We start from the raw sequence: 7,937 nt of genomic DNA on the forward strand, positions 1-7,937 counted from the left end.
GCTGCGGTGTCTGTTTCTGGATTGGACCCACCAAGCCTTGGCAACAGCAACCCATGCAGGAAGTAGAAATCAGCTATGGTGCGACCAGCAAGGTCTGAGGGACTCACCACATGGTGGGGAGTCAGGGCACATCTGGAGCAACCAGGGAAGACCAAGGAAAAGTAGAGTTACCTTTGAGGGAACCCACCAGTCGCTGGACCATGGATCGCAAAGGGGCCTCAAGCACAAATGCCAGAAGCGGGCTCACGGAACACTCGTGGAGTGTAGGCCCACAATATTTGGAGCAGATTATGCTTGGGGCTTGGACTACAAGTAGCCCAATGCACAACTTCGGGAAATCTCAGAAGGTTGATGCACTAGCAAATAAGCACAGTGTCCAGGAGTTCAGGTCCCACATCACTCATCAATCATGAGGGCTGCGGGTCTCAGCTTTGCTGGGATCTCGTGTCAGCCTCTGAGAAGTCTGGAAGTCCATGTCTTGAGTCACAAATACTTTGGAGTCCGGCGGGAGCTTCGGAAATGCAGACCAGCAAGATGCTTTTTGGTGCCTACTTGAGTAGGGGAGTCACTCCTTGACCCCAAGGGAGAATCTTCAGTCCTCTTGTACTTTGTAGTGTGTTGAAGTTCCAGGATTCAGCTTCAGAGTTTTGTCCAGGTATGATCTAAAGTCCTGTTCCCAGGGGCCCCTTACTTATACTGAAGAAAGGAGTTGGACATACTCTGGGGACCCACCTATGGGAGGGTCAGGAAAGAGGGGTGGCTACACCCATTTCCTCTGTCCAGTTTCGCACCAGACCAGGGGCTGAGTGTCCCTGCAACCGGTTTGAACTGGGATATGCACAGGGACACCAAGTGTGCCCCCAGCACTGGCTGAAAAGCACTCTCTGAGTGCCCCCACGCAGCTCCAATACATTAAAACCTTTCTAGGAGGTGGTTACACCTCCCTGTGAAAGGAAACCTATTGTCCAGGCCTCCCCCGCTGGAGTGGCATCCAACAGCAGGAAGTCAGACCCGTGTCTGTGGCTGCAGCATCCATTTTGTGATGCTAGGGTTCTTTTAAACTATTACCGGTTAGACCAGTGTTTAAATGTCTCTCTTCTAGAAGGTGGAATTCTACCCCCACTGCCAAGACTGGCGGTGGGAGTAGGATTCCAAAGTGTTTGACACCAAACACAACATGTTTCCATGCAGCCATTCAAAAATTACACACAAGATGATGGACGGAATGTTGCACAATGGCAAATCATTCACCCCCAGTCACAGATCTGGGTTTAATCCATCCATTTGCCATATGCAAATCAGTATTGACCCTGTGCCTCATGGGAACAGTCCAGCCTGATCTGCGAAGCCATGTCTTCCCTGGACCGGAATCAAGCATCCTAGGACCGGTTTCTGGATATCAGCCTTCATGAGCCAGGATAAATTGACTCCAGTAGCTTAATGAACAAGGGACCCACGTCTGGGCATATCCTTCCCACATAGGGTGAACAGCAAAACACACAAGATGATGGACGGAATGTTTTACAATGGCAAAACATTCCCCCAGTCACAGATCTGGGTTTAATCCATTGTTATTTTGCTCACCAAGCCACACCAGTTCAGACATGACCATATGCAAATCAGTCTTGACCCTGAGGTTCATGGGAACAGTCCAGCCCGAACTGCGAAGCCATGTTTTCCCTGGACCGGAATCAAGCATCCTAGGATCGGTTTCTGGCTATCAGCCTTCGTCAGCCAGAATAGCTTGACTCCAGTGGCTTAGTGAGCACGGGACCCACATCTGGGCAAACCCTTCCCACATAGAGTGAATGGCAAAACACACAAGATGATGGACGGAATGTTGCACAATGGCAAAACATTTCCCCCCAGTCACAGATTTGGATTTAATCCATCGTTATTTTGCTCACCAAGCCACCCCAGTTCAGACATGGCCATATGCAAATCAGTATTGACCCTGTGCCTCATGGGAACAGTCCAGCCCGAACTGCCAAGCCATGTCTTTCCTGGACCGGAATCAAGCATCCTAGGACCGGTTTCTGGCCTTCATCGGCCAGGATGTGTACAAATCTCCACCAATAAGTACTCTCATGAGCCTCATTGTCCTCAGGTGAGTATTGAGCAGCTAAATAGTATTCTGGGATTGGTGGTTTGAATATTACCCATGTGGGCTGCCAGTCCATTGCAGGTTCACAATTCTTCCTTTTGCCAATGAACATGTCACCGTAAAGCGCGTGACTTACCTTGGTTTGTCGATCTGCAATTGCTGACCCAATAGGCCCAAAATATTTCCTTTCTCAAAGGCTACAAGCATAAAGAACTGTATACAAATATCCACCAATAGGTGCCCTTATGAACGTAATTTTCCTCAGGTGAGTATTGAGCCAGTGCAAAGTATTTTGGGTTTGGTGGTTCTGAATAGTACCCATGTCTGCTGCCAGTCCATTGCATAGTCACTATGCTTCCTTTTGCTAATGCCCGTCTCACCATAAAGTGCTTTCCTTCACTGGGACGCGTTCAAGACCCTGTGCTGGACACATTTTTTAGCCCTACTGCTCTACTGCTGACTCGGACCTACCTGCTACCGGTCCCTGGGTCCTTAGCCGTCGAACCACATTGTTGCACCGCCAGCCCTGTTGCCACGGGCGCAGACCAGAGACTACATTTCCCGGCTGCCTACGGGGGTGAGTGCTTTCGGCGTCACCTTGAAGCGCCTGGAGGTGCTTAAAACCGAGCCCAACCTCCCGCAGGGCGGGAGGCCAGTGGGCATGCCTGGGCACTGCCCAGGCAAAGCCCGGGCCAAGGGCGGGCCCGTCCACAGCCTGGAAGAGGCAGGGCTGGGCTTGGTCTCTTCGTCTTCTGATTCGAGGCAGCTGGGGATAATACCAAGGTACGAACTCTAGCAAATACACTGAACTGTCTTGAGCACTTTATATCGTAGTGACGAACAAGGGCGGTCATTATAGAGGATGGGAAAGAGGAAGTTAAACAAAGAGAACCCGGGACAGATAACTCATAAGTTAAAACCTGATAACATGTCGCTAATGAACTATTTGATGGGTGCGGTGGGGGCCATTGAAAAACAAATTTTGAGTGTGGAAGATGCATTGACTAAGTATAAGGAGGCATTGACATCAACGGAGACTGGTAAGGCTCTTAGCCCTCTTGGGCAAATGTCCCCTGAAGTAGATGATATCTGTGATGCAATTACTGTGCCTCTAAATGGCTGTATACTTATAGGAGGCGATGAGATCTCGTCAGATGACCATGACACTGTTACATTTCCACCATCAAAGAGATCATGTATTATGAAAAAGAAAGCCCCCCTCACTAGTCTCCCACCTTTGATCCACAAAACTGTGTTATCTCCTAATAGCCATGTTCCTGTACCAAAGATAAATCAAAATAAGGATTTCTCAGGGCCACATAAGGCTAAGAAACGGGTGAATCAAACAAAGAGTGTAAACAATGCTAAAGGCCCACATAACAATCTATCCTTTGAAATTAAGAGCTCTCTTACTGAATTAACTTCTACAATAAAAGCGTTAATAGGACCATTAGACACCAGATTAAACCAACTTGAAGCTGGTCAAGCTTCAATTGTAGTGTAGTTCCTATATTCCCAATAGGCTCTGCGCATTGGAATAATATATACTGTAGTGTTGACATAGGACTGAGGTCTACTAGGTCTCTACCGAATATATTAAACTTAATTGTGAGTGCCAGCTAGCTCAGAGGTCACTAGAAACTTTCTCGAAAGTTCAAGAAGGGATTAGTCTCTGACAACCATATAACATGACAACTTTGTTTCCCCAGAATGAAACGTATCTCTAGAGTCGCGGAAACAATAGACGGCTATTTCACTCAGTCAATCGTACATGCTTCGTTTCACCAGAGTTGCTTAGAAATAGAGAGACGGGCATTTTCAATAAAAGTATTTATTGAACAGTCTTATTTCCTAAGCATAAGAAATGCACTGCTACAATTGAAATGCTAGTTAAGAAGTACAATGCATAAAAAATACAAATAGTAATATAAAATAGTACTGTAAGAGCATGATATAGTTTCTAAGCCATAAACATAGAATACATAAAATGCATAAAATACATACAGTGATAAAATAATGGCTAAAACTACTCAACTGGTGCTTCTAAAATACGTCTATCCCGGTGTACCTAACCTAAGTCTAGTATGAGGGAGGAGTAAGTGTGGTGTAGCTTAAATCTAGTAATTGTCTGCCAAAAATCTGTTCCAAGAATTCTCTAAAGGTCTAATCAGCTCCGTACCTTGGTTTTAGAATGATAGACGTCTTATATCTCTCTCTCAGGACTCGATCTCCCAGCAACCCGCAAGAGTAGCCTGGAAGCACCGGAGCTGGATTTCTCGGCAAGTAGAAAAGACAGCGTCTTCTCAGTGCGTCAGCTGGAGGGTCGGCTTCCTTCGGCACTTGCTGCTGCAGGGCGTCAGGCAAGTAGTTAGTCGATCTGCTCCTAAACCACCGTGTGTTTGACTGGGCAAATGTAGGCATATTTATACTTTGAAGGTGCCGAGTTTTACGTAAGATTGGACATAATATCGTCACTAGTGCCTCAGTTCCTTGAAAACTCCAGGAGTTCTTGGATAAATTAGTATTCAAGCAGGGGGAAGTCCCTGACTGCTTAAGGCTGATTTTTCCAAGAAATCGTTGTGGATTCTCAGAGTTTAGTGGAAGTAGCCATGCCGTATTTGGGCTGCACAGGCTAAGACTAAATTAGGTAATGATTCCTTATGCCTATATAAGGATTGGGTGAATGATACCTATATATAGGCATAAATCACCCACTCCACGATTAATAAGTTCAATAATAACTAAGCACTGAACATATCAAAGCAAAGTGTTCACAATCCCATCCCAAAATACAAAAATGCATTTGAATAGGCTTGCTCACATGAAATGAGTATATACTGTATGCAAAAAAGTTATAGGCATCATTTGAAATCAAGCATAAATCATGAGCATATATTCTCTCATTAAATAAAATGTAAAGTCATCAATTGATACCTGAAATCGGTCCCATTAGCATAAGTTTTTTTTTAACTATGTTTGTTTTCGTGGTTGAAGCCAAATATTGTCTTTTTTAGGAAGTTCAAACACAAAATCTTGTTCTCTAAGAATAGTTCTACGTTAAGCAGATTACTCTATGCCAAAAGTTCTATTTTGGAAAAAAGTTCAAATTAGTGGATTGTTTTGAAAAATGAAGGCCGAATTGCAGAGTTCAGGGAACGCTGTGTGAATTAATCAAAAGTTATTCTCAGGAGTGTCATGAGAAAACATCAGATCATCTAGGCTGGCAAAGAAACCGTCTACCGTAGTAGGTGAAAGTGGAACCACTTCAGTTAGCAGATCAAAAGTGGAGAAGTGTGGATCATCACCGTCAGCGTTTGATGCATTAGCAATGTCCGTAGTAGATGGTACCTGCATGCCTGCAGTTTCTTATATCTCACCCTCAGTTAGACTTGCCGGTGAGACCTCAATGAATGCCGTCATCAGAATAGGCAGCCATTGGGGGCAACACTATGCATGAGCCGTTACAGGACCTAGCAAGGTGTCAATATCCAATGGCAGTACTGATGGAAGTGTAAGACAAATGTCCAACACGCATTCCTGTCCGCAAAGCAGACATCGAAGAACAGGTAAGATACAAAATTGCCAGATTGGTCTGAACGAAAGAAACCAGGTTGTGTTCAGATCTCTTAAACGAGCCAAGCCAAGAATCTGTGAAATCCTCTCACGATACCTCATGGCAAGGAGGCATTGTTCCATGGTGTTCTGTGTGTTGCTGGTGGCCGGTTTTGCCATATCGGAGCAGAAGGAACAAAAATAGAATTCCTGCTACTAGTCCCAAGATGAGAGTCAAGCCGCCGAACACAGTGCACGAAATTTGGAAAAATGCAGAGGACTGCTTCAAATGGTGTTAACAGTCCCGAAAAAATTGTCTTAAATACATGTGCGATGCCGTTGGTATCAGACATGTTTAAGATTTGACTTAACATTTCTGCCAAATGTACTGGGCAATTTGTTGATAATAATGCCTGTATCTCTGCAGAAGACCTTGGTACTTGCAGATCATACGTTTCTCTAGACGAGGTCAGTGGCACTTTTTTTTGTAAAACAATGGTTTTCATTCTGCGTAAAGTATCAATTCGTATAGAAGAGATATTCAGTGAAGGCCATAAAGCCGCCTCCCTTCCTGTCTCGCTTTTTGGATACAATACTTGCATACAACAAGTGACCGTGGATGACACAGTTACAAGATAACTTTTTCCTGGCAACATGCCACAACAGCTGTGATCATTGAGCACATCGTAGCTGCCATTGGATAGCTGCCTGGAAATCGATACTATTGCTGTGGAGGGGGAACCGTGCAGGTGGCAAGAGAGGTTATTTGCAAAACGGTTGCAGGCTCCGTGCAAATAATACCCTGGCACAAAAGTGTACCACTCAGTGAGTTTTTACAATTCTTACCACTAAGGAATACTTCTTGTCCCCTATTCCAACATCTGTGTGTGTATGGTAAACCCAGGTCTACTTAATGTATTCGTTACCCAACATTTCATACAGGCTCGCTGGTATATGCTCCAGAAAATTCTGAAACAGGAAAGACGCCACTGGTATCGTAATGGTGCCATGAATTATCCATTCAATGACAGGTTTCTCAGAAACTGTTAATTGTAATCTCTTGAGTTTTTCAATGCTCAGCACCATATAATCTGCTCCTCTTTGTGCCAAGGAGATTTGTTTATCTGTAAGGTTAAAAACAGCAAACAATGACGTGGTATTGATTAGATGCCGAGGCACATAGTCTGAACACAGATTTTGCAACGTCCAGCCTAGCAGCATGATAGAAAGTAGTTGAGACTGGCCATGTTGTAACATTAACAAGTCTTGTTCTATGATGTCAATGGCAGATGACACAATGCTGTCCAAAGAATAAATTCTGGAGGACAGAGTCGTTAACCCATTGTCCACTACAGAGAGGCTTTTTTTTAAATTAATACGATCAATTTCTCGTATTCTTTCTGCAGTTTCCATTTGCGTCACTTTCCATATTTCGTTGTATGCCGCATATATTTTGGCGTACATGAAACGTTTTTGCAGTGGTTTGCAAGGCCCCATTAAGAAATCTCGCAAATCATTGCTTTCTTAAGTGTTGTTTTATTTCCGGAAGTGTAGATTTCTGAAGCCACTCAAGGCACAGTTTCCCTACACTGTAAGTGGTTACTATCCCTGGATGTTGTCTCTGGGGATATCTTGGATCTGGCGTATTCATTTTGAAACCCTGTGTTTTGTTCAGGAATCTATCTTGACAGTTATTTGTGTCTGTGGGCCAGATTAACCATTTTTCCAATCAGGATTTGTTCTGTTCTGTTTTAAAATATAGGGTACGTCTACCTCCTCTTCTGTAGCATTATCACTGTCAGATGTGGGTTTAGGTATTGACGGTTTATTTACATCTTTTATCTTAGCTAGGCCAAGACAAGAAGTTTGTTGAACAGTGTCATTTAAAAACATTATTTGTTCTGGTATAATGCAGGCTCTGAACAGGGCTTCTAAACCTTGCACCTGCCAGTCTTTCGTGCCCCAGACAGTTTTTATCTTGATGTTGTCTTTCCAAAAGTCAAAACCTAATGTAGACAGCTGAGCATAAAAGTTTGCAGAATAAATTTGTTTAGTATTGGTCAACATTGTTTTCATACCTATCTTATTTATATTTTTAAAATAAAACGTTTCTGGATTGGTAACATTAAACCCTGAGAAGTACGAAAAAATTTCTTGAAATTTTCTTTTGGCGGCGTTGGACAATGTTCCCATCCGAATTAGAAATTGAAACTGCAATTAAAGCTCTCCGCTCGTCCGGTGCCCTCGGCCCAGATGAAATTCCAATTTCTGTATTGAAAAC

This window comes from Lissotriton vulgaris, chromosome 6, assembly GCF_964263255.1.
Source record: "Lissotriton vulgaris chromosome 6, aLisVul1.2, whole genome shotgun sequence".
Lineage (NCBI taxonomy): Eukaryota > Metazoa > Chordata > Amphibia > Caudata > Salamandridae > Lissotriton > Lissotriton vulgaris.